Source organism: Zingiber officinale, chromosome 9A (assembly GCF_018446385.1).
Source record: "Zingiber officinale cultivar Zhangliang chromosome 9A, Zo_v1.1, whole genome shotgun sequence".
Classification (NCBI taxonomy): Eukaryota; Viridiplantae; Streptophyta; class Magnoliopsida; order Zingiberales; family Zingiberaceae; genus Zingiber; species Zingiber officinale.
Window position 1 is genome coordinate 932274 of NC_056002.1, and position 18386 is coordinate 950659.

Below are 18386 nucleotides of genomic sequence, written 5' to 3' on the forward strand. Positions count from 1 at the left end.
TAACTTTTATTTTTCTCTTGTGCTCCAACTTTATCTTTGCAATTCTCACTTTTTAAAGTTTTTTCCCCTTGCTATTTAGGTTTTAATGTCTTGGTTTCTCGTTTTAATGTGCAATAACTATAAATGCATGATGCCCCAATTAAATCATCATCAAAATAGTTTAAGGTTTTATTATCCAATAAGTAAGAGAAAGATGTAGATGGTACATTGCCTTCTGTGGGTGAGGATCTTGATGTTTTATAAATCTACTCCACAACTCCTTTTTATCCTTTAATCTCCTACTGTTTTTATAATTCCTCTTTAGAATGCATATAGTAGGTGATGCGAGTTGTATTGAGCAAATTACGGAGATGACAAGAAGATTCTGATTAAGATAGTGTGGAGGTTAAAGTTAAGATAGAAAAGTAATTCTCATTTAGGTCAGTTGATCATCTAATTATCGGATCTTGCTCAAATGACTCTAGCGTAAAATATTTGGATGGGATCAACCTGAACGAATATTAAGGTTCTTTGTGCACACCCGATCGGGTAAAGCCCAGACGGACCCAGAGATACTTAATCCTATATATAGTTCTTGTTACGCGTTCAGCCGGGTCTCTATGAGCACTCAGCCGAGCAAAATCCGGATGGACCCAGAGATACTTAATCCTATATGTAGCTCTTGATACATATTTGGCCGGGTAAAGACTGAACAGACATAAGGTTCTTTGTGAACACCCAGCCGGGCAAAGTTCGGATTGACCCAGATATACTTAATCCTATTTGTAGCTCTTGATACGTGTTTAGCCAGGTAAAGGCTGAACGGGCATAAAATTCTCTATGAACAATCGGCCAGGCAAAGCCCGGACGGACCCAGAGATACTTAATCTTATATATAGCTCTTGATACGCGTTCAGCCTGGTAAAGGTTGAACGGATATAAGGTTTTCTATGAACACCCGGCCGTGCATGGTCCGGATGGACCTAGAGATACTTAATCTTATATATAGCTCTTGGTACGCGTTCGACCGGATAAAAGCTGAACAGACATAAGGTTTTCTATGAACACTCTGTCGGGCAAAGCCCGGATAGAACCAAAGATACTTAGTCCTATATATAGCTCTTGATACACATTCGGTCAGGTATATTGCCTTCGGTGGGTGAGGATCTTGATGTTTTATAAATTTACTCCACGACTCTTTTTTATCCTTTAATCTCTTACTGTTTTTATAATCCCTCTTTAGAATGCATATAGTAGGTGATGCGAGTTGTATTGAGCAGGTTATGGAGATGACAAGAAGATTATGGTTAAGATAATGTGGAGGTTAAAGTTGAGATAGGAAAGTAATTCCCATTTGGATCAGTTGATCATCTAATTGTCGGATCTTGCTCAGATTACTCTAGCATAAAATATTTGGATGGGATCAAACTGAACGAATATTAAGGTCCTCTGTGCACACCCGGCCAGGTAAAGCCCAGACGGACCCAGAGATGCTTAATCCTATATAGCTTTTGTTACACGTTCGGTCGGGTAAAGGCTGAACGGACATAAGGTTCTCTATGAGTACTCGGCCGAGCAAAGCCCAGACGGACCAGAGATACTTAATCCTATATGTAGCTCTTGATACTTGTTTGGTCGGGTAAAGGTTGAACAGACATAAGGTTCTTTGTGAACACCCAGTCGGGCAAAGTCCGGACGGACCCAGATATACTTAATCCTATATGTAGCTTTTGATACGTGTTTGGCTGAGTAAAGGCTGAACGAACATAAGATTCTCTGTGAACACACAACCGGGCAAAGCCTGGATGGACCCAAAGATACTTAATCTTATATATAGCTCTTGGTACGCATTTGGTCGGGTAAAGGCTGATCGGACATAAGGTTCTCTGTGAACACCCGACCGGGTAAAGCCCGAACGGACTCAGAGATACTTAATCTTATATATAGCTCTTGATACGCGTTCGTCCTGGTAAAGGCTGAACGGACATAAGGTTTTTTATGAACACCCGGAGAGGTATGGCTCGAATGGACCTAGAGATACTTAATCTTATATATAGCTCTTGGTACGCGTTCGGCCAGATAAAGGCTGAACAGACATAAGGTTCTCTATGAACACCCAATCGGGCAAAGCCCAGACAGAACCAGAGATACTTAATCCTATATATAACTCTTGATACACGTTCGTCCAGGTAAAGGCTAAACAGACATAAGTTTCTCTGTGAACACTCGACCGGGAAAGGTCCGAACAGACCCAGAGATACTTAATCTTATATATAGCTCTTGGTACGCGTTCGGACGGGTAAAGGCTGAACAGACACAAGGTTCTCTGTGAACACTTGGCCGGGCAAAGCCCGTGCGGACTTGATAACATTTAGTCTCATAAAACTCTTTATACACACACTATTGTTTGAATGAGGATAGATTGAACATATGACTCTCTATATATGCCTGGCCTATTAAAGGTCGAATGAGTTTAAATTACCTGAAGATATAGTACCCCTAAAATATAGTTCTAACATATGTGCTTCATTATATGACTCCTCAGGTAAACTTATGACATAATAAGGGTATTATATTAGTTTTTAAGCAGGTTTTGGCAATATTTAATGTATGACCGAGCAGGTTAATACAATAACAAGTAGTGTAGCCGGCTTGGTGGAGCGACTGAGATGCATTCAGCAGACAAAGAACAGACAACATTGCGATAACCTATCATAATTGTCATAGAATATTCTCTTGAGATTTCCTTTGAAAACTAATTGGTTTCCCACTAATGAGTCAGTTATAACGGTGTTCTCCTTCAACAACTTCAGTAATGGTGCAGAGCATAAATGATAAAAGAGGTACATCTGTGGGTAAAAAAAAATTCCTCGAAACTATCATGAAACACCCAGGTTGTACTTTCTTCCATCACTTAACAAACTCTAACAAACCAGGACCACCTCACAATCGCGGAGGTTATGTGAGATGATATAAAAGGGAGAATCCTCTATGATGGCAAGGTACGCAAACACTTGCATTTGAAAGTCTTACTTTTTGGCACTTTCTTCATTGTTCTTCTTCCACTTTCAAGAGAGGAGACTGACTTAAGCGTTGGAGAGTCTAGCTAGGGATTCACACTCTGGTCTTAGGTCACTAACACTTTATTAGCTCATCTAATTGTGTGCATGATCGTTGAGGAGTTCCTTCAGATTATGAGAAGTTTATTACTCTGCCACCAACCATCCATCGGAACTAGCATGCCATCTCATAGTCTTCAGACAGGATCAAGTTTGACACTGTCTATGGGAATCTTTGCCTGAATCTGAAACTTTGCGATGGAGAAGGCTGGAAAACTCAATACTGCCACGTTAACGCAGGAAGATCTGGAGTTGCTTATCAATGCCAGAGCACTGAAATTACTTCAACAACAACAACAAGTCAACACTGGTAGCATACTACCACCACCAAATCCGGAAGCATTAACAATCGCTCATCAAAGGGAGAGAGGGGTTCAAGAGGAGGGCCCTGCTTGCTTGCTCCTTGCGCCTCTCTCACCAACTCGGTGACCCCGAGCATTTTTTCATACGTCATTAGAATAGTTGAGTCAAGGAATAATACCCCAGAAGTCTTCTAGAGAGGTACCTGTGCGGGACAGGTACAAAGGAAAAGGTGTAGCCAGTGATAGCTCCCCTCAATGAATTGTTACTCTATTCTCTCAAAGGGTGTTGAATGATCCATTACCCAAATGTTATCAGAACCTCAACATAGGAGAATATTCGGGAATGATGGACCCGAAGGATCATCTCCTTAGATTTGAGTACATTGCCCTTTTGCAACAATTTAAGGATGGTGTAAAATGTCGGATGCTCCTCACCACATTTAGCGGAGCAACCCAACGATGGTTCAAGCGGTTGTCAGATAACTCTATTCGTCTCTTCAAGGACTTCCGCAAAGTATTTCTCCACCACTTCTCCAGCAACCAGCAATATCACAAAACCCCTTGGAGCCTCTTCTCACTTAAATAGGGGCCCAAGGTGACCATTCGAGCCTACATCAAGAGGTTCAATCAGGTGGCTATGGATGTTCCCATGTGCACCATGGAGATTTTAGTAAATGTCTTTTCTCAGGGACTTAATGATAATGATTTCTTCAAAGATTTGGTTAGAAAACCTCCAACCAACTTTGACCTGTTGATTGAATGGGCAACTGAATTCATTAATATTCAAGAAGCTTAAGTTGTTCGAAAAAAGGAGGGTGCCGCACCCGCTTCCGCTCCATCCCCCAAATGCCCAATGTTACCTGCTCCTCCACCCAAAGGACCTCGTGCAGGTCCTTAGTATCGGTATCCAAAGGCGCAGCCCCAGGTTGTGCAACATGTGAGGGTCCCTCGGGAAGCCTCATGAAGGTGGTACACTTATCATCAGACAACCACTCACAATACGAAAGATTGCTACACTTTACGGAATCAGCGAGAAAGCAATCCCAGATATCGTCGTCGTTCCCCAACTTCAAATCGTCGACTGTATCCATGACGAAATAACCCGCTCAAGATTGAGTACCGGGCAACCGAGCCATAGTCGGGAACATTACAACTCCAAGTAGAGCAATTCCAAATGCTTGCCCGAGTACAACAAGAGCAGACATCCTCTCGATAGGAAGAAGATCACAGTACTGCCACTAGGGATAATATCAACATGATAGCCAGGGGGAGGGGGGGGCAACTGATGGTGACTCTAACTGAATGAGGAAGTCAAACGCTTGATGTTTGGTCATTCATGAAGTCAGATGCAGTGCAAAGCAGGTGGCTGGGCTTGAAATTAGCTTCGGGTTTAAAGATCTAGAGGGAGTAGAAATACCCCATGATGATGCGCTAATAATTAAGGTCGTCATAGCCAACTACAATATCTCTCATACTTTTATTGACACAGATAGCTCTGCTAACATTATCTTCAAACAAGCCTTTGATCAACTATAAATCGACTCGAGCAACCTTCAGCCCATGTCAACTCCTCTATATAGGTTTACGGGCAATGAAGTCTAATCGCTCGACAAGATAAAGTTGGTCATATCCTTAGGGGAGGATCCCTTGATGAGGATGCGCCGATTAGTTTTCATGGTGGTGGATGCACCTTCAGCATATAATGTCATCTTGGGTCAACTAGCCTTTAATGAATTTTGGGTGGTCATTTCAACCTTCTATCAAAAGATAAAATTCCTTGTGGATGACCAAGTGGGGGAATTCAAGGGTGATCAACCAGTAGCACGCAAATGCTATGTGTTGGATCCCGTAGTTGTTTTGATGTGATCAACCAAGGTAGTTAGGTCCTGTTTGTTTTTGATCCCTATGTCTAAGTGTGCAGGAGCTTAGGAGTGCAGGAAGTCGAGCGGAAGACGCAGCTAACGAGAAGGACAGCACGGGAAGGGAGCCGACGGGCTCGGTGCTTTCGAAGGACGAGAGAGCTGCGGAAGAGTACACCGGCAGGCAAGAAGAACGTACACGACGTTCGAGAGACGTAAAGCCGGGACGGAAGATTGCTCGAGGAGAAGACTGAGAATTGGGTTCGTGTGTGCCCTATTCTGGTTGGCCGCAATCACCCAAGCGAGTGGAACCAGAGCAAATCAACCGGGAAGTTGACTTGACAAGTGTTCGGTTGACCGGACGCCATGATTAGTCGACCGAACCCCTATCATCAGAAGCCAGCCGTTGGTGACACGTCAACATCCATGTCAACAACCAACCGTTGGCTGATCGGTCGACCGAACCTTCTGATCGGTCGACCGAACCGGAGATAAACCAAAGACTTAGTCGAGCATGCTAATCGGGCCAGCTCAGGGAGAGATAGTTGGCTGATTGGTCGACCGAACAATCGGATCGATCGACTGAACGCAGGCTCGATTCACACAGATTGCATCTGGATGGAAGGTTAGTCAAGTACGCAGGTTCGGTCAACCGAACCTGGGGATCGGCCAATCGATCCCTCTCGAGTCAAATACTGATCTCGAAGATCAGGTGAATTAGATAAGTCTTGGAACCCCTATATAAAGGGGTCTCGAACAGCTATTCAGGACAACGAAAATCAACTCTGTATTTCATTTCCAAGCAACGTGTAAGAGCTTTCAAAGTGTAAAAGACTTCTCCGCCTTTAGAGAAGGAGACTCTGTTAGTGCACCTGTTCAACCGTCTTGGATTAACAACCGTCTCGGTTGTAACCAAGTCAATTCGCTGATCCCCTTTTTCTTTTCTGTCATTGTTACTTTACTTTATTGTTGCTTTTATTTTGAGTTGAAAGTTTTGAGGAGGGTACTTTTGTTTCTAGACAATTCACCCCCCTCCTCTTGCTGGTCCCGCTGCACCAACAAGTCGTATCAGAGCCCGACAGCCTCAAAAGGACTAACAGCCGATTGAAGCACAAAGATCGAGACAATGGCCGGCGCGAACATTCATCCCCCAAAGTTCGATGGAGACTTCGCAACATGGAAGCGAAAAATGGAAGTATTCTTTAAAACTAAATTTGATATACTTTTAATAATGAAGTATGGATATGCAGCGTCAAAAGACAAAGAAGAATGCAACTGGACGAAGAAGGAGCAGACCGATTGCGTAGCCAACGGAAAGACAGAATTTCATCTGCTCAGTGTTCTGCCGCCCCAGGAGGTAAGTCGGATCGGAAGCTACGACTCCGCCAAAGACCTCTGGGATAAATTCTTGGAGCTCCACGAGGGCATCTCAGAAGCAAAGCTAGCAAGGCGCGACGTCCTCCAGACACAACTAACAAATCTGCGGATGAACAACGGCGAGAAGGTTGCGCAACTCCAAGCGAGGATCAAGGAGCTAATAACGCAACTGACAAATCTCGGTGAAACGGTAACAAACCGAGATTCCATCCAGTATGCACTAAACGCCTTCCCAAGGATTCCAGAGTGGGCGTCCTTAGTAGATGCTTACTACATCTCTAAGGATTTTGAGATAAGTAGTCTAGAAAGTTTATTTTCTACCTTCGAACTTCACAAGTCTCGACTTGCAGAGCCTAAACAAGTAGAAAAGTCGAACCTCAACATCGCCCTATAAGTTGAAAAAGATGATCTCGACTCCGCAGCATCGATCGACTAAACTGAAGTGGCTCTTTTGGTAAGAAAATTAAATAAGTTCGTTAAAACTAATAAGTTTAAATCGCAGTCAAGGAAACATCAACGCAACAGAAGGACGGTCCGATGCTACAACTGCAACGAGGAAGGACACATCAAGGATGACTGCCCCAAGTTGAAGAAAAGGCACAAGGAAAAGCCTCAAAGACCGACGTCCTCTACACGCAAGAGTCTGAAGGCCACTTGGGATGATTCTTCATCCTCCGAATCAGAAACCGAAGCCTTCTCAGGATTAGCACTGATGACCAACCATCTCTTCGAAGATGACTCAAGTTCAGAGATGAGCATAGATGAAGGGGGAGGAACATCAGAAGAAGAAGAAAGCTACGACGAAGGGGGAGCATTACCAAATGAGGTAAGTAAGGTACGTGATCTCACCCCTACTCAGTCTTTTCAGTTCATCAAAGTGTTAACAAAAGATCTTGCAAAATTAGAAAAAGAAAATGCTGAATTAAAATTGAACATAACAAAAGCATGCCCACTAGAAATGTATGATAATCTAAAATTAGAAAATGAAAAATTAAAAATTGAAATTGAGAAATTGAAAAATAATGATGAATACGTTAATAAATTCCAAAATTCAAAACAAAGAATTTATGAAAAATTAAATTGATATATTAGAAAATATCAGGGACAACTTAGGAAAGTTCCTAGAAACTATGTACCCCCTAAGTTTTTGAATAACCCAGTAGGTAGGAATCTATACTAGATTCCAAAATCTCTGCTAGATTAAAATTGTTTTATAAGTTAAGAGCTTTCAGTGAAAAAAATTAAACATTAAGATTTCGTTATGAGGCTTTGACTAGAAAGTGGTTGTTGCTCCAATAACCAAGAAGGCCTAGTGCCTCGCCACTGCCTAGAAACCGAATATAGAAATGAAATGTTTAATTAACTTTCTGAAAAAATATTAAAATTAAAAATAAATAATGCTTTGAAAAGTTTTTAAACATCTTCCTGAAAATTCTTCAAAAAAAAAATTTTATCTAGAAAAATATTTCTTGCTTAAAATTTTTACTTAGAAAAATTCTCATTTTTTTTTAAAAATCTTTTCTGAAATTAGATTTTTTTTTCTAAGCTAAGCTTTTCTAAAAATAATATTAAACTTTTACTTAGCAAATTTTTCAAATGACTTAGAAATTTTTTTGGGATTTTGGAAATGACTTAGAAAATTATATTTACCCCATTTTTGCTGTGATCAAAGGGGGAGAGTTGAGTAACAAGTTTAGGGGAAGTTAGGGGGAGTTAGGAAAATTAACTTTTTTATATATTTTTTTTATGTTGCAAATTTTATTATTGTAATTTTTGTGCTTAAAATGTTAGTTTGATAATTTTCTTAAAATTACTATTTGTTTTTTCCCTAACTTGAACTTGGGTTGATGCACATAAAAAAAGAGGAGATTGTTGGACCCCGTAGTTGTTTTGATGTGATCAACCAAGGTAGTTGGTCCTGTTTGTTTTTGATCTCTGTGTCTAAGTGTGCAGGAGCTTAGGAGCGCAGGAAGTCGAGCGGAAGACGCAGCTAGCGAGAAGGACGACACGGGAAGGGAGCCGACGAGCTCGGTGCGTTCGAAGGACGAGAGATCTGCGAAAGAGTACATCGGTGGGCGAGAAGAACATGCGCGACATTCGAGGGATGTAAAGCCGGGACGGAAGACTGCTCGAGGAGAAGACCGGGAATTGGATTTGGGTGAGCCCTATTCCGATTGGCCGTAATCACCCAAGCGAGCGGAACCAGAGCAAGTCAACCGGGAAGTTGACTTGACAAATGTTCAGTCGACCGAATGCCATGATTAGTCGATCGAACCCCTATCATGAGAAGCCAGCCGTTGGTGACACGTCAGCATCCATGTCAGCAACCAACCATTGGCTGATCGGTCGACCGAACCTTCTGATCGGTCGACCGAACCGGAGATAAACCAAAGACTTAGTCGAGCATGCTAATCGGGCCAGCTCAGGGAGAGACCGTTGGCTGATCAGTTGATTGAACGATGGGATCGGTCGACCGAACGCAGGCTCGATCCACACAGACTGCATCTGGACGGAAGACTAGTCAAGTACGTAGGTTCGGTCGACCGAACCTGGGGATCAGTCGACCGATCCCTCTCGAGTCAAATCCTGATCTCGAAGATCAGGTGAACTGGATAAGTCTTGGAACCCCTATATAAAGGGGTCTCGAACAGCTATTCAGGACAACGAAAATCAACTTTGTATTTCATTTCCAAGCAACGTGTAAGAGCTTTCAAAGTGTAAAATGCTTCTCCGCGTTTAGAGAAGGAGACTCTGTTAGTGCACCTGCTCAACCGCCTTGGATTAACAACCATCTCGGTTGTAACCAAGTCAATTCGCTGAGCCCCTTTTTCTTTTCTGTCATTGTTACTTTACTTTATTGTTGCTTTTATTTTGAGTTGAAAATTTTGAAGAGGATACTTTTGTTTGCAGGCCCCCCCCTCTTGCCGGTCCCGCTGCACCAACACTATTTGGAGATAGTGAAAACTGAGGCCAATACCGCCCGAAAAGTACAAAAGATGGAGATTAGCACTACTAAAGAAAAGCCACACATCCTGGTGCATGAAGAAAAGGAAAAAGTGCAAATTCAGGTTGGTCGCCCAAAAGCCACTACTCATATAACGACCGACCTGACTCCTGAACTTAAGGCTGAACTGGTGGTGTGTCTGACTTGCAACAACGATGTATTTGCTTGGATGCCCAAAGAAGTGAAGGGTGCATCTCCTATAGTCATGGAGCATATGCTTCATGTCTATCCTGACGCTCGCCCTGTCAAATAAGGGAAGCGAGATTTAAGGGCTGATCAAAATAAAATTATTAAAGAAAAGTTGGATAAGTTATTGGAGGTAGGTTATATTCGGGATGTTCAATTTCCTAGTTAGCTAGTCAATGTCATCTTGGTATCTAAGCCAAGAAATAAATAGCGGGTTTGCATTGATTTCAGAGATCTTAACAAGGCTTGCCCGAAGGATTATTATCCTTTACCCCGCATCGATCAAGTTGTTGATTCCACCTCTGGTTGTAAATCCATCTGTATGCTAGATGCCTATCAAGGGTATCATCAAGTGTTGCTTGCTGAGGAGGATTAAGAGAATGTTAGTTTTCTAACTGTTGAAGGTACTTATTGTTATAATGTTATGTCATTCAGACTAAAGAATACAAGGGCTACCTATCAAAGACTCATGAACAAGATCTTTAAAAAATAAATCAGGCAAAATATGGAGATTTATGTGAATGATATCCTCATCAAGTCTTTTCGGGTGGTAGACTTGATTGATGACATAGAAGAAACCTATGGAACTTTGAGACAATATGAGCTCAAACTCAACCCTTGCAAGTGTCTATTCAGGGCCAGAAGTGGAAAATTTTTAGGATATGTAGTTACTGAATGTGGAATTGAAGCTAATCCTGGCAAGGTACTGTTAGAATATATACTAAAAGTCTAGCTTTTTGTAAACATTTATTTTGAAATAAGAATCACATTGGTCAAATATCTACATTTATGCTAAGTATAGTTGTCCATTTAATTTATATTGTAAATAACATGGTGTGAGGAGACACACAGAAGTTCATGTTATTAGTTCCTTATAAATTATAAATAGTAGCTCACAACCAATATGGAATGGGACAAACCATTGGAGTGGTTGTAGTGTAATTTAATATTAGTTTATCTTGACTATAAAATTACACTAGTACACTATGAGTGTATTGAGCAAGACCATTTGAGGCAGTTTCTTTTTATACTGACTATATAAAAGAATAAAACTTCTGTTATTATGGAAGTGCATACTCTTAATCATGATATAATAACAAGCATGTATACTTAATATTTATTTCTTTAATTTATCAAAGGGTATGATTTAGTTCGTTAAATCAATAGACCCGATAAGTTGGGAAATGATATTATTTATATGGTGTGTTGTTGATTATAGAATGAAACTGTGTCCTAGTAATCTAGGTTGATGATGTCCCCTTGAGGAGCTCATAAGGATTGTCATGTAAACCCTGTAGGTGAACTTAGTCTGACATGACAATGAGGTTGAATGGTACTACTCTTAGAGCTAGATATTAATTAAGTGAGTTATCAGTAACTCATTTAATTAGTGGACATTCAATATCTTAAACACGGAGAGATTAACACACTCATGGTAAGAAGGAGCCCATATTGTAATATGGGATTGGTGGGGTAATGCAATAATAACTCTTTAGTGGTATGTGTTATTATTGATGAACTTGAGTTGGGTGTTCGGGACGAACATGAGAAGCTCAAGCTCATCTGGAGACCAAAACCAATTCCTCCTCTCGGTCCATGTTGTAGCCTCTTATTTATAAAGCCTTATATCCACTTAGAGCCAAACTTCTTACCCATCTCATTGTGGTCGGCCAAACCAAGCTTGGAGCCCAAGCTAGGGCCGGCCAAGCTAAAGGATGGAGCCAAGATTAATGGTCGGCCAAGCTTGGAGCCCAAGCAAGGTGGTTGGCCACATTAAAATAAAAGGATGTTTTAATTTTTAAAATCTTTCCTTTTGTGGAAGTCATGGTTTTAAAAGAGAGTTTTAAAATTTTAAAATATTTCCTTTTATAGCTTTCTACAAAGGATTAAGAGAAAAGTTTAATATCTTTCCTTATTTGTAGTTAAAAGGAATGTTTTAATTTTTGATAAAACTTTCCTTTTTTTGTAATCATCTACATGTTTTAAAAGAGAGATTTTAATTTATAAAATTTTCCTTTTATAACCAACAAGGGATTTAAAAGAGAAATTTTTTATTAAAAATTTCTTACCGAAAATAAATAAGGAAGTTTTAATTTTATGTTTAAAACTTTCCTTGTTTGGAGCACATATAGGTGGTCGGCCATGACAAGTATAAAAAGAAGTTTTAATTTTTTTTATTTTAAAACTTTCCTTTTTAGTCATTGCCAAGGAATATAAGGAAGTTTTAATTATGTTTAAAACTTTCCTTTTTTGCCAAGACCAAGGATTATAAAAGAGAAAAGGGGTGCCTCACTCATAACACATCTTCTATCCCTCTCTTCCAATCCTTGGTGGTCGGCCCTTGTCCTTCTCTCTTCTCCTTTTGTTTTCTCTCTTGATGGCCAGCGACATCTTGTGTGGAGATCTCTTGGTGGCAGGTTGCTTGAAGGAGAAGAAGAAGAGAATGAAGCTCTCTTGTCTAGCATCCCTTGGAGGGTAGTTGGTGGCCGGATCTTGGAAGCCTTGGAAGAAGCTTGAGTGGATTTCATCTTGGAAGATCGTCGCCCACATGACGTCCAAGAGAAGGAGGGGAATACAATAGAAGATCAAGAGGTTTATAAGCTACAAGAGGTATAACTAGTTATTAGTTTCCACATTATAACTAGTTCATCTTTTGTATAGATCTTGAAAAACCAAACACAAGAGGTTATCCATTTTAAGTTATCATTTTTGTTGTCAATTTTATTTTTCAATTTCATGTTTCAATAATGTGTTTCTATTGAGGTCTCTATAGTTAAACCTAGTTTACTGCAAGAAGTTAAATATCCGATTTCTTTGTGAAACTTTGTCTAGGAAATGGTGGATGATCCCATACCCAAGAAGGCCTAGTGTCTCGTCATGTTTAACCTGAAAGTCGATCTTTGAAATAAATATTTGATAACTTCTGTAATATGGTTTAACTTAGGAAGATCACATCGGCTAAACTTGGAGTAAAAATGTTAAGTATCGTTTCCAATCCAAGTTTAACTTCTGAAGGACAATTTGGATTAATAATCTTAAGCATCGTTTGCAATCCAAATTTAACTTTAATAGAGCACATGGGTAGCTAGGATACTTCTATGCTTGTACAAAATTTTTGTACAGAGGAACTAGAATGGTATTCCGAGTAGCAACCAACAGGTACAAGCTCTACAGAATATGGATCCTCCTTACAATTTGAAGGAAGTACAAAGACTGACTGACCGAATCATCGCTCTATTTCGTTTTATCTCTAGGTCAGTTGATCGAAATTTACCCTTCTTTAAGATACTTCGCCAAGCGACTAAATTTCAATGGGATGCTGATTATGACAAGGCATTTGAAGAGTTAAAGAATTATTTGTCTTCTTTACATATATTAGCCAAACCAATAGTAGGGGAGGCCTTGTGGGTTTATCTGTCAGCTAATGAACGAGCTATTGCTGCAGTATTAGTAAGGCAGGAGGAGAAATAACAACAACCTGTGTATTTCTTTAGTCATCTATTAAAAGGAGCCAAGTGTCATTACACCGCACTCAAAAATTAACTTACGTATTGGTTCTAACTACCTGAAGATTGCATCCGTACTTTTTATCTCATCCGATAGTCGTATTAACTAATATTACATTGGGTCGGGTACTTATTAACATTGAAGCTTCTAGAAGATTGATCAAGTGAACTACAAAGCTCAATGAATATGATATACAGTATCAACCTCGAGCAGCCATCAAGGCCTAGGCCCTGGCAAATTATATAATAGAAATACAAGGCTCAGAAATGGAAGAAATTTGGAAGACATGTGTTGATGGATCCTCTACCCGACAAGGTAGTGGGGTGGGTATTCTTGTTATATGGCTCAGAGAGGATTGGATGCAGTTATTTGTTCGGTTAAATTATCGGGCCACTAATAATGAAGCGGAGTATGAGGACTTAATAACAGGATTGCAGACCGCACGACATGTAGGAGCCGCCCGGGTCATAATTTACTCAGATTCTCAGTTGGTTGCCCAATAATTGTCCGACAATTTCGAAATCAATGATGATCGGCTCAAGTTATATGTAGAAGCGTTTGATAAGTTAAGAGCTAAATTTTCAAGAAGTGATTATACAAAAGATTTCCCATTCAGATAACCAAACAGTGGATGAGCTAGCTAAGTTAGCCTCAACCATAGTTCCCTGGAATTTGGATAGGCCTGTTGAACAGACATGATTAGTGACTTGTATTGAACAACAAGCTGATCTAGAAATATAAAGTAATTGAAGGACGCCAATCATCTTATTCTTGCAGCAGGGCATTCTATCCACTGATGGAGAGCAAGCATGTATACTTAAAAAAAAAGGGTTAGCTATTTTATTATAATTGGAGATTATCTTTATAAGAGAGTCTTCTCTCGTCCATTACTTAAATGTATTGGGTCAAAGGATGTGCATTATATTCTTCAGGAAGTACACCAGGGTTCTTGTGGAAGTCATATAAGAGGATGATCTCTCTCACGGAAGGTGTTATTGGCTGAATATTTTTGACCTACTCTACAGTTTGATGCAACTTAGTTGGTGAGGATCTATTTATCTTGTCAGAAACACTAAAAGATACCACATCACCCCACAGAATTGCTCAAAATCTCTATTATTTCTTGTCCATTTGATCAATGGGGTGTGGATATACTAGGACATTTTCCTTTGACACTTGCTCAAAGGAGATTTCTATTAGTAGCAGTGGATTATCTTTTGAAATGGGTGAAAGTTGAACCACTGGCTAAGATTACTGAGTAAGCAGTTATCAAGTTTTTATGGCAGCATATTATCTACATATTTGGTATTCCACATAAGTTGGTTTCTAATAATGGAAGGAAATTCCAAGACAAAAAAATCCGAGAATGGTGCTTCGGATATAGTTTTACACAGGTTTTTACTTCTGTAGCTTATCCATAAAGTAACGGACAAGCCGAAGTAACAAACAGAAAAATTATCAGAGGGCTCAAGACTAAATTAGATCATGTTGGGGAGGGGGGGAGTTGGGAAGATGAGTTACCTAGTGTGTTATGGGCATATCACACCACTCCTCGAGAATCGACAGGTATAACTACTTTCCACTTAGTGTATGGTGGTGAAGTAGTGACATTGGTCAAGATAGGGATAGAATCAGATCGCAGACATTTATATGATAAAGATAATGCCGACCGACGTCTTATAGAGTTCGACCTGATAAAAGAAGTTTGAGATAAGGCAGCAGCTCAACTTATGTCATATTGTCAAAGGATGAGGCAAAATTATAACAAAAGGATTATTCCTAGATTTTTTCAGGTAGATGATATGGTCTGGAAGCGCATCAAGTCGGTCGAGGATGTTAACAAACTCGATCCACAATGGGGAGGACCATTCAAGGTGATACAAAAGCTCGTCTCTGGTTCTTACTATCTAGAAGATGATGAAGGTCGGAGATTAGATAGACTTTGGAGTGTCAATCATCTACAACCTTATAGAGTTTGATAAGTATGCCTGTAATATACTCTTGTATTTTGCTCAATATATTTAATGAAAAGTGCAGGCAGAATTATTACAATCAATTGGTCTTGCTAAACAGATGGTTGGAAACTTTAAACCTTACAGTCGATCGGTTGCGTTAAACAGACAACCGGAGACTTTAAACCCTATAGTCGATCGGTCACACTAAACAAATGGTTGGAGACTTTAAACCTTATAATTGATCGATCACGCTAAACAGATTGTCGGAGACTTTAAACCTTACAATCGATCAGTCACGCTAAACAGACGGCCGGAGACTTTAAACCTTGGTCACGCTAAATAGATGGCCGAAGACTTTAAACCTTACAGTCTATCGGTCATGCTAAACAGACGGCTGGAGACTTTAAACCTTACAGTTGATTGATCGCACAAAATAGACAATCGGAGACTTTAAACCTGACAGTCAACCAATCACGATAAACAGATAGCTGGATACTTTAACCTTACAGTCGATCGATCGCGCTAAACAGACGGTCGGAGACTTTAAACCTTACAATTGATCGGTTGCGCTAAACAAATGACTGGAGACTTTAAACCTTATAGTCGATCTGTCGCGCTAAATAGACGACCAGAGACTTTAAACTCTATAGTCGCTCGGTCACTTTAAACAAACGACCGAAGACTTTAAACTCTACATAGTTGAACTCGACTTTAAACTTCATACAGTCGAACTATGACTTTAAACCATATTCATTCCAAATATCATCAAAGATACATATATATGGCCTGTTTATTTCACTCAACATTCGATCGGTGTAGTGGTTCGCTCAGCTTATTATTTCGTCCGGAAGTTCATCAAGAAGCTTACTCATTCATATGTTCGAACGGGTTATTTCGCTCGGTATTATATTCTCGCCCAGCTTATTATTTCGTCCAGAAGTTCATCAAGAAGCTTACTTATATATATATATATTCAGACGGGTCATTTCGCTCTGCATTATATTCTCGCCCAGCTTATTATTTTGTCTGAAAATTCATCAAGAAGCTTACTCATACGTATGTTCAGACGGGTTATTTTGCTCGGTATTATATTCTCGCTTAGCTTATTATTTCATCTGAAAGTTCATCAAGAAGCTTATATATATATTCAGACGGGTCATTTCGCTCGGCATTATATTTTCGCCCAGGTTATTATTTCGTCTGGAAGTTTATCAAGAAGCTTACTCATACATATGTTCAAACTGGTTATTTCACTCGACGCTATATTCTCGCCCAGCTTATTTGTAACATCCCTAGTTTTTCCTTTATTTTTTTTCAATTCATAAATGTAACTGCGAACGTCACTTGCTTATACTTCCATAGCGGTTTCTTAGTTTAAATAAAATTACATAGACGGTTTAAAATATAACATAGATAAATGTGAAAATTAAACTGGAAGCTCTTCAGGTTGTACTGCCATTGTTCTCAGCTAGCTCACTAGTCAACGTCTCCTGTCTCATTTGTTTCATTGTCTGAAAAAGAAAGGTTAAAGTTTATGAGTCGAGAGACTCAGCATATTCAAAACCATGTCATGCAACTATAGCGCCCATAATCTAGTATACTAAGGAAAACCATGTTCTAGGTAACTAGGAACCTTTCTACTAACATACCACGAACGTACGCATAGGTATCGACATAAGCATGTGGGCATAACTATAAGCATATGAACAAACATAATTGATATGGGTTAGGTTTAGTAGGTCCCCGGTAAAAAGGGGAAAGAAAAGAGATAGCAGAATTATGCAATGTAAATATCGGCTGGGGTATCAGGCTTAAGAAAATGTAGGCCAATATCGGTCGGGACAACACGCTTAAGAAAACATAGACCAATATCAGCCGGGACAACAGGCTTAAATAGATATAAGCCAATATCTGCCGAGATAACAAGCCTAATGAAATATAAGCCAATATCGGCCGGGATGACAGGCTTAAAGAAATATAGGCCAAGGCCGGTCGGGATAATAAGCTTAAGGAGGTATAGCCCCATATCGACTGGGAAAACATAATATAGCCCAATATCGACTGGGATAACATAATATAGCCCAATATCGACCGGGATAACATGCTTAAGGAGATATAGACCAAGGGCGGTCGGGATAACAAGCTTAAGGAGGTATAGCCCAGTATTAACTGAGATAAAATAATATAGCTCAATATCGGCCGGGATAACATACTTAAGAAAATATAGACCAATATCGGTTGGGATAACATGCTTAAGAGAATACAAGTCAACACCGCCCGGGGTAGCAAGTATTTCGAGAATGTGCATAAATATCTCATGAAAATATCTATTGCATATGATTATATGGCAGGTTGACTAATCTGGCGGAAAAATGTCTCTAGACTCTTCTACAGGTACTAGACAACAAAGAAGGTACATCTGGGGTACAAAAAAGATTCCTTAAAAAGTTATTTTCTGCAAGTACGTGACTTACGTCATCTCATAACAAACTCTAACAAACCGGGGTCCACTTCATGACTACGGAGATTAGATGAAGTGGTATAAAAAGGGGAATCCTCTCCGTTGGCCGGGTATGCTCACGCTCATGCTCACACCCACAACCCACATCGTGAACCTTAGTTTCAATTACTGTTCATCTTCTTCCTTCCTTCCACACCAAAGGAGATCACTAACTTGAGCGTCGAAGGGCCTAGTCAGGGATTCCCACCTCGGTCTTAGGTCACTGACGATAGTGTTGGCAGTTCTCTTGTGCACAGGAAGTCATCGGAGTTCCAGATCTTGGCATTTTTCATTGGAGCCTTCCTTTCATCTTTGGATCTTGGTACGAGGAGGGTGTTCGGTGAGTTCATTCTCTCAGATCCGCTTTGGGTTTCTCGGATCAGTAGTCCACAGGTATTATTCCTCATCAGCGATGAGGTTTTCTCCCAACTTTCCGTTTTGTCAAGCTTCTCAGACAGGATCAATAATCATGAGCATGTACATCAGCATAACATAAGTATAAACATAAGCATGTGAACAAATATAATCATGAGCATGTAGATAAGCATAACATAAACATATGAACAAACATAATCATGAGCATATACATAAGCATAAA